Here is a 20,000-nt window from a genome sequence, read left to right on the forward strand (position 1 = left end):
ACCCTTACTCCAAAATGATTTCCTTCACTGAATCACCTTCCATCTCACCATCGTTCCCTATTTACCTCTCACAGATGCTGAATGAGGCCAGCAAAAATATCTTGCGGTTCTTTCTCTCTGTGTCTGGACCTCCAGCTCTGCTTGGGAGAGAAGGCAGTGAATTGAGCTGGCCCCAGCCCAGTGACAAGCTTCTGTCCCGGGGGAGACACAGCCTCAGTGACCCCTTGCACACACCAGCCAGATCCTCCAGAGGAGTGTAGGCTTGATCTCAGAATAGCTCCCCACACAGCCAATGCAGTGTTCCTGCCCAGGTCAGATTAGTAGTAAGTCGATATAGATTCACAGAGGCTGGCGTTCAAACCTGTTGTTTTTGTCAAAATCATAACAAAATAGGTAATGCTGTTAAGTACTGAGACAGAATTAGTTTTAATTAACTATAATGATCAACAATGATCAGTGTGTGTATTGTGCCTGTCACTGTCAGTCAACAGGTACGTTTGTGTACGTGCTGCCATGAAGGCAATACAGACGCAAAGTTCGACTGTAGCTCACATGACGTGTTGACAAACCATTTGTAATTACAGTAAGTGTATGTTGTGCTTCAGTCGCCCGTTAGGCAGTGAGAGAGAGAGAATACTGGATACTGAGCATGCAAATCACACACACACACGCACACGCACACACACACACACACACGCACAAAGGAAAACACATGGCACAAAAACGGCAGTGTCCGATGCATGAGAAAACATGTTTGCTTAGAGAAAGTCAACCTCTCTTTCTCAGTCTCTAGGGAAGGGTGGGGTGGGTGTGGATGCTTCTGATGAAAGAGTGTGTGTGTGTGTGTGTGTGTGTGTGTGTGTGTGTGTGTGTGTGTGTGTGTGTGTGTGTGTGTGTGTGTGTGTGTGTGTGTGTGTGTGTGTGTGTGTGTGAGAGAGAGAGAGAGAGAGAGAGAGGGAGAGAGAGAGAGAGTGGATTAATTAAAATGAAATAGCTGTACCTGGGATCTTGCCTTCCTGCTGTATATACATTCACCCTGTGTGTGTGTGTGTGTTTGTGTGTGTGTGTGTGTGTGTGTGTTAGAGATGCGCGGATTAGCTTTTATGCCATCCTAATCCGCGTGTATGCATGAACCGTCCGCCCGCCATAAATCCACGCAAATTATTTCATACTATTTATAGATCCGCGCCCGCCATGCACCCGACGCTATAAACGCTATAAAACGGTATAAATGGAACGAACTTACGGTTTCTGCTGCCGTTGGTGCGATCGCTGCAGTCCAAGACTCCAAATAAACTTCCATGCTGTATTATATCCAGTCCACCACTTGCCCTCATGTAGCTTACTCAGCTAACGCTATAGCTTTAAGTTTAGTTTACTTGATTGCCTCATTGTATGGGAAAATACAAACGCGTCTTCTCTTCAAACACGTCTTCAGCGGAGATTCCTTTTTGAGGCTGACATCATTGACCATATATGGACGAAAAGTGTAGCCTTGCGACCTAGCACATGGCTGTTGTTGTGTTTACGGCCGTGGGTCCTTTGGGGGATCTACAATAGGCGACTAAGAATGTGCCTGACGAAAAATGTAGCTTAAAATACGTTCATAGACTAGAGAACGTAATTAATATTACATTTCCTCATTAATGATACATCGTTTCAACCGCCCGCAACCCATCCGCTATTAACACATTGACTGCCAGCCGTTTTTTTCTTGCTGTAGGTAGCTTCTGCCAAGCCGTTTTTTGAGGATTGTGGCTCATTTTACAAGAGCCGAGGATTATTTTCTGCTTGGAGTTTGTGAACATACAATATCTCAAAAATACTAATAGAATGTGTACTTTCTCTGTCTAAAAGAGTTAGTTTGTAGAGTTAGTAGTTATGTAAGCATTAGCAGTTGAATACAGCATGGTTTTAGCGTCAGAAAAAATATTCAGAGATAAACGGCTTTTTGTGAAATTCGATAGAACTGTCACTTTAACCATTCATTTTTGGCTCTCTCTCTCTCTCCCTCCCCCTCTCGCTCTCTCTCTCTCTCTCTCTCTCTCCCTTCCCCTCGCTCTCCCTCCCTCTCTCTCTCTCTCTCTCTCTCCCTCCCTCTCGCTCTCCCTCCCTCTCTCTCTCTCTCCCTCCCTCTCGGGAGGGAGACGCACTAGGTTTAATCCTAGTGAGAGGGGGAGAGGGAGAGAGAGAGAGAGAGAGAGAGAGAGGGAGGGAGGGAGAGAGAGCGAGAGAGAGAGAGAGAGAGAGGGAGAGAGCGAGAGGGAGAGTTGCTTCAACTCCTCCCTCTTCTTGGCTGCAGCGGCCGTCACAGTCTCAGTGCTTTGCTGCTGTCCTGTGCCTGTCTGCACGGCCGCTGTTTGAGGAAGTCGGCATGGACTCGCTCGCTTCTTGGAGTTTTGGTTGAGAGAAGCTTTTGCGATTCTGGTCATATTTATGCTGCGTGTTTCAAAGTGTGTTCCAACTGTAATCTATTATGTAAATTTGCAATCCCGCATCGCCAGCAATCAGCGCGAAAAAGAAAGCGTTTTCCCCCATCCATTTTCATGAGAATGGCTGGGGTGAGAATGGCGTGACAAGTTAAAAAAAATGCTTTCCTTCCTCTAGTCAGGAGAGCACTGTTGCCACTTAGTGGGTCGGTGGAATGGGTTGTAAACGTTCGGTGGCTCCAATAATTATATAAGAGATGTAAAAGGGTTAGATGCACATCCCACGGTCAAAAAAAAAAAAATCATTTTTTTGACGACTCTACTCGTCGTTGGCAGTGAACAGCTGGATTGTGTTTGACGACTCAACTCGTTCTTGGCAATTAACGTGTTAATCAGAATGTTTATTTTTATGATCTGGCCCGCCCGCGGGGCGGGATATCCGCGGTCAGCGCGGTTATAACTGCGGCCCGCGCATCACTAGTGTGTGTGTGTGTGTGTGTGCGTGTGCGTGTGTTGGGGGGGTAATCGAGGACAATGAGTGACAGCTGAGACAGCCAATGACAGGCTGACAGAGTGACTGATTTGACAGCTTTGCTTTCCCACTCCCCCGCCCCGCCCGCACTACAAACCTCCGGAAAACTCCCATCCCCATTATTTAACTGTCAAGTGGCCCATTCATGTTGTCTGAGCTGAACTTACTGTATATATCACAATGTCAGTTCAACAACATATTCCTAACATTACGCGTTTGAATCAGTTCCAGCAGGTTTCGACCTTGCATCCGCTTTGAAAGTGGTTACATATTCTATATAATCTTCAAATGCCAAACACATAACAGCTGATGTTACCCCTTAAGCCTCTCTAGCAGCAAGGGGAAATCCTGGAAGCTCTGCAATGTCAGCGTACAAATACTCAAATCTGATCTGATTTATTTTCCACTAAGGTCAGCACATTCAGCAGTACAGTAAGACCACATATTTTGGATTTGGTCCAGCTGGACACCAGGGATCAGTGCTCAGTGGTGCCCCCTATTGGACGCTGTGGGTGCCTCCCTAAAGCCCTTTACTGTGAGATACCGCAAGTCCAAAGTTCAAATTCAGAGTGACCTGTGTAGAAGTGGACCTGTGTAGAAGTGGAACTGTGTAGAAGTAGAACTGTGTAGAAGTGGACCTGTGTAGAAGTAGAACTGTGTAGAAGTAGAACTGTGTAGAAGTAGACCTGTGTAAAAGTGGACCTGTGTAGAAGTAGACCTGTGTAGAAGTAGACCTGTGTAGAAGTGGACCTGTGTAGAAGTAGAACTGTGTAGAAGTAGACCTGTGTAGAAGTGGACCTGTGTAGAAGTGGAACTGTGTAGAAGTAGAACTGTGTAGAAGTGGACCTGTGTAGAAGTAGAACTGTGTAGAAGTAGAACTGTGTAGAAGTAGACCTGTGTAAAAGTGGACCTGTGTAGAAGTAGACCTGTGTAGAAGTAGACCTGTGTAGAAGTAGACCTGTGTAGAAGTGGACCTGCGTAGAAGTGGACGTGTGTAGAAGTGGACGTGTGTAGAAGTAGACCTGTGTAGAAGTGGACCTGTGTAGAAGTAGACCTGTGTAGAAGTAGAACTGTGTAGAAGTAGACCTGTGTAGAAGTGGACGTGTGTAGAAGTGGACCTGTGTAGAAGTAGACCTGTGTAGAAGTGGACGTGTGTAGAAGTAGACCTGTGTAAAAGTGGACCTGTGTAGAAGTAGACCTGTGTAGAAGTGGACCTGTGTAGAAGTAGAACTGTGTAGAAGTGGACCTGTGTAGAAGTGGACCTGTATAGAAGTGGACCTGTGTAGAAGTGGACCTGTGTAGAAGTAGAACTGTGTAGAAGTGGACCTGTGTAGAAGTGGACCTGTGTAGAAGTGGACCTGTGTAGAAGTAGACCTGTGTAGAAGTGGACCTGTGTAGAAGTAGAACTGTGTAGAAGTGGACCTGTGTAGAAGTGGACCTGTGTAGAAGTGGACCTGTGTAGAAGTGGACCTGTGTAGAAGTGGACCTGTGTAGAAGTAGACCTGTGTAGAAGTGGACCTGTGTAGAAGTGGACCTGTGTAGAAGTGGAACTGTGTAGAAGTGGACCTGTGTAGAAGTGGACCTGTGTAGAAGTGGAACTGTGTAGAAGTGGACCTGTGTAGAAGTAGACCTGTGTAGAAGTAGAACTGTGTAGAAGTAGACCTGTGTAGAAGTAGACCTGTGTAGAAGTAGAACTGTGTAGAAGTAGACCTGTGTAGAAGTAGAACTGTGTAGAAGTGGAACTGTGTAGAAGTGGACCTGTGTAGAAGTTAGGGATGGGCATCGAATTTCGAATTTTCGAATAATCGTTGTTATTATCAAGGTCGACTTTTATTATTGAAATTCGAAATTCGAAAAAAAAAAAAAAAAAAAATTTTTTTTTTTGAGTGAAATGTTGCATTGTCTCCCCTGATTCTAAGTATAGTCAAATCGCTATAAGCATTTTAAGCAAGGTTTATGGAAAAATGAATGGCGGATGAAATCCCATGAAGAGGGAGAGGGGGTGACTTTGGCACCCCTTTGGCACTCAGACCTGAGCCTACTAAATATTTAATGAACCACAACCACTCATGATTGTCAAAACTGTTTTTTATTTTCGAAAATGTCAATGTAAAAAAAATTAAAAATGTAAAAAAAAAAAAAAAAAAAAAAAAAATCTTTTTTTACATTTTTTTTTTTTTTTTCGAAATTCGAATTAAATTCGAATTTGGCCAGCGAATTTCGAATAGTGTTTTTGCTAGAAATGCCCATCCCTAGTAGAAGTAGACCTGTGTAGAAGTAGAACTGTGTAGAAGTAGACCTGTGTAGAAGTAGAACTGTGTAGAAGTAGACCTGTGTAGAAGTGGACCTGTGTAGAAGTGGACCTGTGTAGAAGTGGACCTGTGTAGAAGTGGACCTGTGTAGAAGTGGAACTGTGTAGAAGTGGACCTGTGTAGAAGTGGACCTGTATAGAAGTGGACCTGTGTAGAAGTGGAACTGTGTAGAAGTGGACCTGTGTAGAAGTGGACCTGTGTAGAAGTGGAACTGTGTAGAAGTGGACCTGTGTAGAAGTGGACCTGTGTAGAAGTGGAACTGTGTAGAAGTGGACCTGTGTAGTCGGAGCTCAGTGACTGGGTCCTGGAATACAATGCGCTTCACCCAACATCCACAGCCCACTCCTATATCAGAATTAAAGGATAACTGTCATTTTTTTATTTTCCTATCACCATTAAGGGCCATTAAAAGTCTAAACCCACGATGATGTATTTGTACAGTCAGAAGCTACTGCTGCCTGTTCTACTATAGGTTAGCCTTGCCTCCCGGAATACATTATAAACACCTTGCAGCCATTCTGCTGCATTGTCTAAACTCAGCAATCCATCATTCTAAATAAGACCTCATTTTTCGCCCCCAACATGAATATAATGCCAGAATCATTACAGTTGCAATCATATCAAAAGTGCGTCCTTCCTGGCAGAAGTGACTGTGAAGAGATTTATTTGCCTCTCACTCTGCCTTAAGTTTCACTCTGCCTCTGCAGTGTGCAGTAGTAGAAAGAGTGAAAACAGTTCCCATGCAATGCATCATTGGCTGTGTGATGATAGTGAAAGCTCACAGGAATAACTGCTATATGTTGTTCAACATGATGTATTATGTTAGTCAAGGCAGCACTATGTCTGTTTTCAATGGAAGTGTCGGACTTATCGGAAGGTGGGGCAGCCTGTAACGGCTTCTGACTGCAGGGCAGGAATCACACCAAGGCCAAAAGGCCAGTGTGCTGTGATGCCCTGGAGTGTGGTGGATACCCTGGAGTGTGGTGGATACCCTGGAGTGTGGTGGATACCCTGGAGTGTGGTGGATGCCCTGGAGTGTGGTGGATGCCACACTCACATTCAGCGTCCTGTGTGAACAAGGGCTTACATATGTGCTGAATCACACTGCAGCACTTCATTTAGGATTAGGATATTTCTTTTGTTGAGGAAAAATGACAGCAAAAGGGATTTTAATAAGCATTGGTTTTGGCCTTGGTGCTGCCCTACATTTTGGCCGTGATGATGATGCCCCAATAAGTTTGTATTTAACAAAGGCCCTAAAAATCTGTTAATTCCAGGCCTGGGACTGTGCAAACACATTGGTGTGTTTAGACTTTTCATGGGCGGTAATGAGGAAAATGACACCAGTGTTCACTGTTTAAAGCTCACTGAGGGCCCAATGTACTAATAGGCGCCCTCATTACTACTGTGTGCTGTGGCTTAACGGGCACAGCGTTCTGCAGTTTAGCACCTGCTTTATGAAGACCACTTATGCAAATCATGTCCGTCTCCATTTCCTAATTAGATACCTGAGGTGCAGCCATAGTCCCTCCCACATGCTGCAGCAGCTCTCAATGCATCAGACAGCACAGGTGTGAGAGAGCAGTCTGTGTTCTCCACACTGCTGCTCTCAATGCATCAGACAGCACAGGTGAGAGGAGCAGTCTGTGTTCTCCACACTGCAGCTCTCAATGCATCAGACAGCACAGGTGAGAGAGCAGTCTGTGTTCTCCACACTGCAGCTCTCAATGCATCAGACAGCACAGGTGAGAGAGAGCAGTCTGTGTTCTCCACACTGCAGCTCTCAATGCATCAGACAGCACAGGTGAGAGAGCAGTCTGTGTTCTCCACACTGCAGCTCTCAATGCATCAGACAGCACAGGTGAGAGAGCAGTCTGTGTTCTCCACACTGCAGCTCTCAATGCATCAGACAGCACAGGTGAGAGAGCAGTCTGTGTTCTCCACACTGCAGCTCTCAATGCATCAGACAGCACAGGTGAGAGAGCAGTCTGTGTTCTCCACACTGCAGCTCTCAATGCATCAGACAGGTGTGAGGGCAGTCTGTGTTCTCCACACTGCAGCTGAGGCCTGCCAGAGGTGTTGTCAGTGTGGGTATACTCTCTCAAGCCAGTCTATCTCTTCCACAATCCTCCAATGCTCCAGAAACAGTCTGTACTTCCAGAGTCAGTCTGTACTTTAGCCCGTTACAATGCTCCAGAGTCAGTCTGTACTTTAGCCCGTTACAATGCTCCAGAGACAGTCTGTACTTCCAGACTTCCAAACTGTCGCAGTTTCAGTGCTGGCAACTTAAGTGACATTCGATGAGAGCTGTGAGGCAAAATGATCACTAATGTTAAATGTCCTTGTCTAAGAGAATAAGTAATAATAATTCATGTTGATGCATAATGAATAATGTTGGATCACTATTTAAAAATAAATTGAAGAAGAAAAACGAAGCATTCAAATACTGATTGGGAAATCGATGACCAATGGCATGGATTGAAGGTTGGAAGCATTTGCGTCAGCAGCCCTACAGCTGACTAGATCACAGTGGGCAGCTTCTAGGCATGCAACAACATTAGTGGCACCGCTGATACACTATATTCCACTTGTCAACATATTTGTTAGTGTGAATGATGCACTGATGCAGTCTCTCCACATCGTTTTCTGTTCAGCCCCTAGAGAAGTGCTATATAAGAGCTTCCAGAACCCCCCAGGCTCAAACCCGGCTCTACCTATAGATGAGGAGAACACACTGGGTGGAGCCTCACAGGCCAGGCTCTGCCTAGGCCCTTAAGTGAGAAGAATGACTCCAGCTGAGCTAGAGGCCATGACAGACAGGCGCACTGAGACACCCATGACTGACAACTTCCCTGACATGCTGCTGATGCCTAGCAGCACTTCTAAATGAATGCCATTATCTCTCTCTCTCTCTCTCTCTCTCTCTCTCTCTATCTCTCTCTCTCTCTCTCTCTCTCTATCTCTCTCTCTCTCTCTCTCTCTCTCTCTCTCTCTCTCTCTCTCTCTCTCCTTCCTTCCACTCCTCCTTCTATGTCCTGCTGGACATCTCGTCCAAACTCCATGTGCTCTTTTCTATGACCTCATCACCTGACAAGCACCTGAACCGTGTGCTGCTATGGCAACCCCTCTGTCCTTCCTGTTCCTGTGTGGTCTAGGTGAGCTGGGACTTATTACAATACACACACACACACACACACACACACACACACACACACACACACACACACAGAGTACAACACGCACAGGTACAACATGTACGCGCGCGCACACACACACACACACACACACACACACACACACACACACAGAGTACTACACGCACGGTACAACATGCACACACACACACACACACACACACACACACACACACACAGAGTACAACACACACGGTACAACATGCACACACACACACACACAGAGTACAATACAACACGCACGGTACAACATGCACACACACACACACACAGAGTACAACACGCACGGTACAACATGCACACACACACACACACACACACACACACACACACACAGAGTACTACACGCACGGTACAACATGCACACACACACACACACACACACACACACACACACACACACACAGAGTACAACACACACGGTACAACATGCACACACACACACACACAGAGTACAATACAACACGCACGGTACAACATGCACACACACACACACACAGAGTACAACACGCACGGTACAACATGCACACACACACACACACACACACACACAGAGTACAACACGCACTGTACAACATGCACACACACATACACACAGAGTACAACACGCACGGTACAACATGCACACACACACACACACACACACAGAGTACAACACGCACTGTACAACATGCACACACACACACACACACACACACACACAGAGTACAACACGCACGGTACAACATGCACACACACACACACACACACACACACACACACACACACAGAGTACAACACGCATGGTACAACATGTACATACACACACACACACACACACACACACACACACATTCATCCACACATTCATACACATACACACACACACACACACATATCCTGTTTTTTGCGAGAGTGGCACACAGGGTACTCAGACAGCAGGATATCCTGAGTAGACCAGAGTTCTTTGGATGTGTGCATGTGCATGTGTGTGTGTGTGTGTGTGTGTAAGAGGGAGGCTTGATAAAGACTAGATAGGATAATAGACAGAGGGAGAGAAAGATGTGGTGTCCCAGAATCAGAGAGAATCAGAGAGAATCCAAGTGGGCAATAGCCTGTAATCATTTGTGTCAGCGTGGGATCGATCGGCCTCCGTCTGTTCATTAGTGTGTATCTGCCTCTATCCTCACACATCACTGATGGTGTTTGGAGGAGACTTGGGGACGTGTCACTTACAGGTCACAATAAGGTGACACGGTTGCTACTGATTGGCCAGAAATGGCTGCCATGCTGGTTCAGAAGGGGAAAAGCCTATGGGATTTTACAATGGGGATTTGGGTTAAATGCATGAAATAAGGTCTGTGGTGAACACTGGTAATGTGTGTTCATCAGGATCATCTTCACAAACGAGGACCACTTTTATGACTTTTGAAACATTGTACGCTTCAAAAGTCATACAAGTGGTCCTCGTTTGTGAAGCTGATCCTGATGAACACCAATGTCCACTTCAGTCAGTCTCTGTCTCTGTCTCTGTCTTCCTTTCTCTCATCTCTGCCTGGCTTTGTGTATCTGTGCCTTCAACCTCACCAACTTTCTCAACTTCCTCCTAAATCAATATAGCTGATTTCCTCTCCTGCGTCTTCCTGTCTGCACTTCTCTTTCCCACAGCACAAATGTGTGTGTGTGTGTGTGTGTGTGTGTGTGTGCGCGCGCGCATTTGTGTGTGTGTGTGTGTGTGTGTGTGTTTGTGTGTGTGTGTGTGCGTGTGTGTTTGTGTGCGTGCGTGCGTTGGGGGTTAGGATGTCTACATGTACTGACTTGACCTCCACAATTGTCAGAGTAAGCTAGGGTAAAGACAGGGGATGAGTGGAATGACAGAGTGAGGAGGAGGGATGGAAAGAAAGAGTGAGAGGTGACAGAGTGAGGAGGAGGGATGGAAAGAAAGAGTGAGAGGTGACAGAGTGAGGAGGAGGGATGAAAAGAAAGAGTGAGAGATGACAGAGTGAGGAGGAGGGATGAAAAGAAAGAGTGAGAGGTGACAGAGTGAGGAGGAGGGATGAAAAGAAAGAGTGAGAGGTGACAGAGTGAGGAGGAGGGATGAAAAGAAAGAGTGAGAGATGACAGAGTGAGGAGGAGGGATGAAAAGAAAGAGTGAGAGGTGACAGAGTGAGGAGGAGGGATGAAAAGAAAGAGTGAGAGGTGACAGAGTGAGGAGGAGGGATGAAAAGAAAGAGTGAGAGGTGACAGAGTGAGGAGGAGGGATGAAAAGAAAGAGTGAGAGATGACAGAGTGAGGAGGAGGGATGAAAAGAAAGAGTGAGAGGTGACAGAGTGAGGAGGAGGGATGAAAAGAAAGAGTGAGAGGTGACAGAGTGAGGAGGAGGGATGAAAAGAAAGAGTGAGAGATGACAGAGTGAGGAGGAGGGATGAAAAGAAAGAGTGAGAGGTGACAGAGTGAGGAGGAGGGATGAAAAGAAAGAGTGAGAGGTGACAGAGTGAGGAGGAGGGATGAAAAGAAAGAGTGAGAGGTGACAGAGTGAGGATGATTTCTTTTCTTTTTTACCACTGTATTAATGTAAATTTGTAATGCTTTTATGTATTTTTGATCCGAAATAAACCAAACCAAACAGACAGAGTGAGGCAGATGGATGGAAAGAAAGAGTGAGAGATGACAGAGGGAGGAGTAGGGCTGTGAATCTTCACTGGCCTCACGATTCGATTCGATTACGATTCAGAGGGCTACGATTCGATTCGATTACGATTATCGATGCATCTCGATGCATCTTAAAATTGATGCATCACTTTTTTCCGCAATACATGATTTATTTTTTCTCACTTTCTTTTTTCTCACTGTGTGGCTACTTTTAAAATAAAAGTGCATTTGGAATTGCATTGTATTATGATCCATAATTAAAATAAACAACTGCATGTACTTCCATTATATTTTATTTTATTATTAAAAAACTTTTTTTTTTTAATAATCGATTTTTGACATTTGTGAATCGATGCAGAATCGTGCACGTCCGCATCGCGATGCATCTTATAATCGATTATTTTTGACACCCCTAGTGAGGAGGGGGGATGGGAAAGAAAGAGTGAGACATGACAGAGTGAGGAGGATGGAAAGAAAGAGTGAGACTGACAGAACCAAGTTGCTTTTCTTTCAAAAGGGAGAGATTATGACAGACACCAAAGACATGTCGTAAAAGGGTATCATGTGTAATATCTGTGTGTGTGTGTGTGTGTGTGTGTGTGTGTGTGTGTGTGTGTGTGTGTGTGTGTGTGCGCGTGTGCATAGACCAGAACTGCAACGCGTCATCGCACTGCACCGCGCCCCTTTTTGGGGGAATGCGGAAATCCTCTTTGACTCAGGCTGAACGGACATGACGACAGTCCAGTCAACCTTAATTTATTCATATATCTCGACCGTTCAGGTTCGGGCAAGGTCGCAAAATAATTAGTAGACATGTTTATCAAACCAAAAAAACACTTGAACCCGAAATTAATGAATTGGTATTTTGTCTATGCTAGCTAAAAACACGGCAAAAATACCATCACAACAACGCTATTCATTCTTTCTATCCCCCAAAAAGGGGCGCGGCCTTGACGCTTTGGATGTGCAGTTCTGGTCTATGTGTGTGCATGAGAAAGAGAAAGAGACAAACAGAAAATGTTGCTTTCCTCATCACTATCTCTGACTCTCTCACGACACTTACCCATTTATTGACCTTGTCAAGATCAATCTCACTCAAACATGATGCTAGGCAAACATTAGCACTACAGTCGTGTGTGTGTGTGTGTGTGTGTGTGTGTGTGTGTGCGTGTGTGTGTGTGCGTGCGTGTGTGTGTGCGTGTGTGTGTGCGTGTGCGTGTGCGTGTGTGTGTGAGAGAGAGAGACAGAGAGAGAGGGAGAGAGAGAGATGGGGGGCAGAAGATGCTTTGTGCCCTAATATCAAAGTGACTAATACAACACATGTACCTGCATTGCCAGTTATATTAGAGGTCAAATGATCATTTAAACTCATCCCCCTCTTTTGCCTTTGTGGCAATTAGTGTTGAAACTTGTGTCACTTCTTGCACTTGACAGCTTGACCAGTTTACCACCAGGAGGCGCACTGTGTGTTGCAGCACCTGCACCTCCTCTTAGCCCACATGGCTACAGTGAAGAGTTCAGCTTTTTTTAAGTTGGTCACCATTCACTCAAGATTGCTGTGAAACTCTCTGAATGTTTTGTGGACTAAAAACCGTCCCCTGTCCTTCCATCGGCATGTGAGTAATATGTGTTTGCAAAGTAGGCTATAAATGCATGTGTGCATGAGCTGTAAGCTATGTGTGAGTGCAGGTAGAGGCGGAGTGGGAGGAAGGAGAGGATGAAGGGACAGAAGCAAACTGCAGTGCAGAAAACAGCTGACAACCAATCGTGTTCTAGAGGAGAGGAGAGGAGAGGAGAGAGAGGAGAGGAGAGAGAGGAGAGAGAGGAGAGGAGAGGAGAGAGAGGAGAGGGAGGAGAGGAGAGGGAGGAGAGGAGAGAGAGGAGAGGAGAGGAGAGGAGAGGAGAGGAGAGGAGAGGAGAGGAGAGGAGAGGAGAGGAGAGGAGAGGAGAGGAGAGGAGAGGAGAGGAGAGTGGAGTGGAGGAGAGAGAGGAGAGATTCAACATGTTCTATTTAGGTAGACTATAAGTGCAGGTCTAACTGAGTCCCACAGTCAGACCTTTTACTAAGAACTGATAATTTATTTGGAGACAATAGAGTACAGGATAACAGGCACACAGAGGCCATATTTACACGACAACGCTCCCCGCATCAAACAGCTAACTTCTTCTTCATTTTACACGGGAACAGCGTTCTTGGGGCCTGAAAACGCAAAAAAGTGAAAACAGGCCCCAGAGTGGAATTCTTTGATAACGCCGCCGTGACACCGTGGAAAGTAGCAAAACGCAATTCAGGTGACGACACAGCCCGCCTTCACCATGGAAGACAATGATAGACAATATAGGAGCATTGAACTAGCCCAATACAGCCTTATGGCACAATGCATCACATTGGCATTCAACAAACATGATAATGATTTGCAAAAAACACATAATCTGCATTAAGTTCCCGCTACTAACGCTGTGCATATTAATTAATCACTTGACTGGGTTTATATTCTGTACTAGTCTCGCTGAAAACGGCAGCCTGTAGCCTCCTCTCCCTTCTGTCCGAGGAGTCTGGCGCCGCAGGTCTCCATAGTGGGATTGCGATAGGTGGTGCTTAGAGGCAGTGCCCTTGGAAAATAGTTTCAAACAATCCAACTTGCCGTTTTCAGCGTGTAGCAACGAGCTAGCGTGTAGGTTTCTGCCGTTAGCTTGCTAGCTAGTTAGCGTTGTTGTTTTCACTGCGGTGGCAGGGCACTCTTTACAGCGACACACAGGGAGGAGGGAGCGGAAGCCGCTCTGATTGACATGGTCGGAGCCAATGACAGAGCTTGTAATAAGCCGGGAGCGGACATCCGGCTGCCACCGAAACAGTCGCTCCAATTGGAGAGCAGAGTAGAGCAGGGGAGGGTTTATCCCAGTTATGAAGACCTACGGCGCCAGCCTCCTCGGATGGAAGGGAGAGGAGGCTGGCCAGCGAGACCAGTGTTCTCTGTGTTCTAGTTCCCTTCCGCACCGAACATGTGCCCTGACTGACCAGAGGAGGCGCTGGTACAGCGACCAGGACACATACCCTCATTCCGGCTTCCCACCTGCAGACACAGCCATTTGTGCCTGTATGGACGCCCGACCAAGCCCTGGGTAAGACGGGGGCGTGAACCTGCGACCCTCGTGTTGGTAGGCACTGGGCAGGGAATTCACCGCTACACTACGCAGATGCCCCCTTATCTGATCTTTTAAACGAACGGTTGTAAACCCAAAACTAAGGCAGAGGGAGACACAGCATGGCCTACTTTACACATCAAATGTGATCACAAACACATTTCACACAGTGCTTTTCAAATAGGAAGAGACATTTTAGAATTTTGCGCCATGTTTTTTCTACGCTTCAAACCGTGGAGGACAGCCCACAATGGGGAACGCATTGTTCATCCAATCAGGTGCAGCAAGGAACAAATATTGAGTCATGAACCTTTTTGGATTAAATATTGAGCCCTCCCACAAGCGTATCATTTTGTGAGAGTGGGGCGGTCGAGGGTGAAAAAAGCCACACAAATGGATAATGCAACTTCTCTCTCTTTCTCCCTCTCTATGTCTCTCTGACTCTGTCTCTTTGTCTCTCTCTCTCTGACTATGTCTCTTTGTCTCTCTCTCTCTCTGTCTCTTTGTCTCTCTCTCTCTCTCTCTCTATCCATTGCAGTTTGTACACTTTTTCTACGTCCCCCCCTTCCCTCCATCTCCATCTCTCTCTCTCTCTCTCAGTACTCGGTGTGGTGCCAGATGAGCGCATTGTAAAGTGATGTCATGCTAACCCAGACGTCTGTTGGGCCAGCTGATTGGCTGGACTTCTGTCTGAGTGGCTGGGAGGGGGCCAATGAGTACGCAGAGGGGGAGGTTCCCTGAGCAACCACGAGTGGTTGACTACCTGAGCGGAGAGAAAGAGAGAGGCAAGGGCAGAGAGAGCGAGAGAGACAGAGAGAGAGAGAGAGAGAGAGAGAGAGAGAGAGAGAGAGAGAGAGAGAGAGAGAGAGAGAGAGAGAGAGAGAGAGAGAGAGAGAGAGAGAGAGAGAGAGAGAGAGAGAGAGAGAAGCAGCAGCAGCAGCACTCATTACCTCCAGGAATGAACATGTCAATCAACATCACATTCTCCTCCTGTTCTCTCCCCTCCCTCTCTCTCTATTTCTGATCAATTCTATTGTGAGGAAAAGAAAAAGAAATGAGAGAAGAAACATTTTGCTCATCACTCATCTTCACTCATTGATCTTTGCCCATTCATCGTCCATCTACAAAAACAAATTGGTATTCAGACATTCCTACACACACTCGTGTGCGCGCACGCACGCACGCACGCACGCATGCACGCACGCACGCACGCACACACACACACACACACACACACACACACCTTCAATTAGGAGGAAATCCATTGTCCTATTGAGTAGGGGGTTGTTGCTAAGCAACCTCTATTTCTAAGATGAAGAAGACAGTGCTGGAAGACAATAGTGTGTGTGTGTGTGTGTATGTGTGTGTGTGTGTGTGTGTGTGTGTGTGTGTGTGAGAGAGAGAGAGAGAGAGAGACACACACACACACACGAGGGAGGGGGAGATATTGAGTATCTCATATCAAAGGGGTTTCACACATGACCACAGGAAATGCACACTTCACCATTTGAACTCGCATACAAACAAAGACACATGCTCTCTCTCTCTCCCTCTCACACACACACACACACACACACACACACACACACACAGGCTGCAATCGCATGCTGATGTGATCCATCCCTACCAGGCTCCACGGTTCGGCGTGCACGTGAACCATCAGTGGTATCCTACAGTTTACGCTGTTCCTTTTTGAAGTAACAATGGACGTTACCTACATGGATGCAGGGTTGCAGTGAAAAGATAGCCTACAGACAGATGGCTGTTGTGACTAATTCTGAACTGCCTCACTTTAGAAAGGGAGGGGAAGAAGAAAGTGACTGATTCAAGCTTGTAGGCTGTGACTTCAGGCATTTTCACTGCTGTAACTAACAACTGGCCATGTTTGTCATCATTGAAATAGATCACACGATTGAGAGGTTTATGCAACTCACGGTGATATACTGCCTGACTGTCTCCTCTGCGTTCCTTGGAAGTACATTGACAGATTCACACTTCCTGGATCAATAATAGTTCATAAGCCAAGCGATCCTCAGAGCTGGACAAATAACATTGCCAGCTGTGAGGCGACTGCTTAGGGACCGTCTACAAAGTGCAACACAGACTACACAAATATTCTAGAACTTCAATGTCGTACAGTGTAGCTTCACCAAAATCACCTCACACATCAATGGCCTCCTGCTGGTTATATATACTACAGCATTACGTTTGCAAAAATCCCTTCGGTGAATCTTTATTGGGACAATTATTCCATAACTTCACTCTCATACATCGTAGTGTCACCATGAATCACGTCACACGTCAATGGCCTCCAGTGGGCTATACTACAGCACTGACTTTGAAAAAATATGCTTTTGCATTACATTTTACTTTTTGGCTGATATGAAAAATGACACACACACACACACACACTGTATTATACTTGAATATTGGGGGGATGTGTCCTTTATCTCACCCTGTTGTATCTTTGCTGTCTGTGGCTGTACCTCATCTAGCCCAACACAGTCTCACAGAAAATTGTATAATACCAACGTTTTGGACCAACGTTGCTATTTTACAATTTCGGCTCGAAATTTGTAAAATAGTAACGTTCTGAGATTTTAGGGTTAGGATTAGAGTAGGGGGAGGGGTTAGAAACAGAAAATCTCCGTAAACCACGCCCAAACCACGCCCACCGCTGTAGACACATACGTTACCATTTTACAATTTCTTAGCCGAATTTTTTTTGGAGATCGGGTTGATCTAGCCACAGCCCAGGTAGGCCTGCCCCTGCAGTTTCCCTCTCTCTCTCATTCTCTTCCTCTCTCCACATTATTGTGTCTGTGTATGTGTGTGTCCATCTCCGTGTGTGTGTGTGTGTGTGTGTGTGTGTGTGTGTGTGTGTGTGTGTGCGTGTGTGTGTGTGTGTGTGTGTGTGTGTGTGTGTGTGTGTGTGACAGAGACAGACAGAGACAGACAGTGTGAGAAAGTGTGTGTATACACAGTGAGGACATTTGGGTCAGAAAACAAGGTTTACTTGTGTGAACAGCTGCACAGTTTGTGTGTGTGTGTGTGTGTGTGTGTGTGTGTGTGTGTGTGTGTGTGCGTGCGCGCGCCCACGCATGTGTGTGTGTGTGTGTGTGTGTGTGTGTGTGTATGTGCACAAGTGTGTGCATGATGTGTGTGTATTTATATGTATAGTTAAGGATGGAGGCTGGATGGGTTATGTATTAGAATATGTTTCATTACAGTAAGCTAGGGGAGGATTTTGCAAGAGAGTATAGTTTATTTCTATGTGTGTGAGCGTGCGTGTGTGTGCATGTATGTGTGTGTGTGTGTGTGTGTGTGTGTGCGTGTGAGTGTGTGAGCGTGCGTGTGTGTGCATGTGTGTGTGTGTGTGTGTGTGTGCGCAGCATGTGCATGTGAAGGGGGCTTAAGCTGCATCAAACTACAATAAAAAGCAGACACACTGCTGTTGCTTGCTTTCCGCTTGACAGAAGAGCAGCACTCAGCTCATAGTTAGTAAGAGGAGACTCTGGACATGGAGGTTTGCTGAGTTTTGTTGCAGACCGGCTAACTTGGAGGGAGGAGGGGGTGGCTATCTAGACTATCTTGTGCACATGATGTGACACATGGCTCTCCATGTAGGAAAGTGTGCATTTCTTTAACACAGTGATGCAGAGTAGCATTTTGAAGCAGAGTAGACAAAGTCGGCTAGTCAAATCATCAGTTGACAGACCTGTGAGTCGACGGAGATTCCTCAAGTTGAGCAGTCGTCCCCCCCCCACCTAAATTCCAATCTTAATTTCGTTTGTTAATTGATTCTTGTTTAGATTTATTTAGGCCTATTCGTTTTTGAGAAACAGGCTAAAGAACTGTGTAGCCTAGCCCTAGGCATTGGAGATGTCATTTCAAAGCAGCAGCAATGTCTTATTTTACACTGTTTCATTTGTTTATTCGTGTAGGCTACAAGTTGTTTTAATGTTTAAAAGGTGAAATTAAAAAAAATTGGCTATAAGATAGGGCTGTCCTAAACAACTGTTTTCGATTAATCTAACGACTCAAAGAACTATCAAATTTCTAACCCATTTCAACCAATGATATCATGACATGGCAGCTGTCAATCAATCTTCATTTCGAGGAGAAAATTCTGCAGGCAAGATGGCCGCCTACTGCCTGTAACCTGGATGTTTCTAGCCCATAAACTAATAACTTGGCCAATAAGTATGTAACATACAAAATAAAGCAAACGATAATGTCTTCATTTGATGTAGAATGTAAAGGACATGTAACTGGTTTGTTGAACTCGCATTCCATGAATATTGTATTTACTGCAGCTCTTTACCGTGGATAGTCGACGCTCCAAGCCGGCAGGCAGCACTCATGCCTCGGCATGTCGGCACCGGTCCACACGGAAGCAGCCGGCTGCCTGGTTCTGCCGGGGCCCACTCGCATAGCACCAGAACACACTCAATTTGGGGGCGGAACACGCCAGGATTGGCCAACGCCAACTCCAGTGCCCAGAGCTGTCAAATGAAATCACCGACACGCTATGGCCCGCCTCTCAACCCTCTTTCATCTCAGGCAATAAATGTGTTTTCAGTCTGAAACGTGAGCGACCCTCACGCCACTTGGGTTCATGTGGTCTTTAAAGAAAAAAGCATCAATCTTCAGTAGGTCTATAAGCCAGCTACAGATACAAGTCCAACACATTCTGCACAGCTGGTAACTAATACCTTAGTGTTTTGGGCACTCAAAGGCTATACTCAGGTCATCCTGGCTCGAAGCCCTCCATATGAAGGCTTGTAAGAACCAGTGTGTGTTTAAGCTTTGTGAGCCAACTGCCAGACCAGACTGTCTGTTGGTTTGGGAGAGCTGGGTTTGGAATCCTGCCTGTTCCAGGTACAACTCATCAATTCATGTAGGGTTGCTTGCTAGATGCTACAAATGCAGAATCAAGTTATACAAAAGGGGGGGAAATTAATCTGATTAAACAGAGAAACAGTACAGTACAGTACAGTACAGTACAGTACAGTACAGTACAGTACAGGTAAGTGTTGGTTGGCATTCGCATGCAAAAATCCACCACTGCTTCTAATTTACAACAAGATACATGAGTACTAAAGGTGTAGGCAGCATTTTATAAATCTGAAGAAAAGGACGAGAGGCAGAGGGAGAGAGAGAGAGAGAGAGAGAGACAGACAGGCAGAGGGAGAGAGAGGGAGAGAGAGAGAAAGAGAGAGAGAGAGAGAGACTAACATCTGTAAATAACCAAGTAGGGAATATGTGGAAGTGCAACCAAATATGTCCTGCAGACAGTACGGTACATATGTGAATTCTTGTTTTGAAGAATAAATGGAAAAACAAACCTGCAAGTCTAATTTTAACGAGCCCCTGACCTAAGTTGGCTGGGTGTGTGCACAGCACTTCCCTTCAAAATATCTTATTTTAAACCTATTTCAACTAGGTCAACAATACATTCTTATTCACTTCAGCCGGCGGGGGGTTGCAGGGGGACGTTGCATGTTAAATGTTAGATCATCTACATTCACAAACACTAAGGGTAGAACTGGGTATGATTTGAAAATATTTGGTACTGTTACCTTGAATTTGATACCAGTAACAAAACAGTCCAGTATGATACCCATGTTGAATAAAAGCTTAAATTGAACTGAAACCCAGATCAATATCACAGTCTGGGGGGGGGGGGGGGGGGGTAGATAGGGACATTACTACCTACACGACACATATGATCGATGATTCACTATCAGAAAGTCAA

General features: G+C 45.8%; 1 protein-coding gene across 1 annotated transcript in view; it reads right to left on the minus strand.

The window, feature by feature from the left end:
- Positions 1–20,000, minus strand: part of fchsd2 (FCH and double SH3 domains 2) — a 123,413-nt gene that overhangs the window by 78,576 nt on the left and 24,837 nt on the right. The window lies entirely within an intron of this gene.

This window comes from Poromitra crassiceps (assembly GCF_964638095.1).
Source record: "Poromitra crassiceps genome assembly, chromosome: 5".
In the NCBI taxonomy this organism is placed as follows: domain Eukaryota; kingdom Metazoa; phylum Chordata; class Actinopteri; order Beryciformes; family Melamphaidae; genus Poromitra; species Poromitra crassiceps.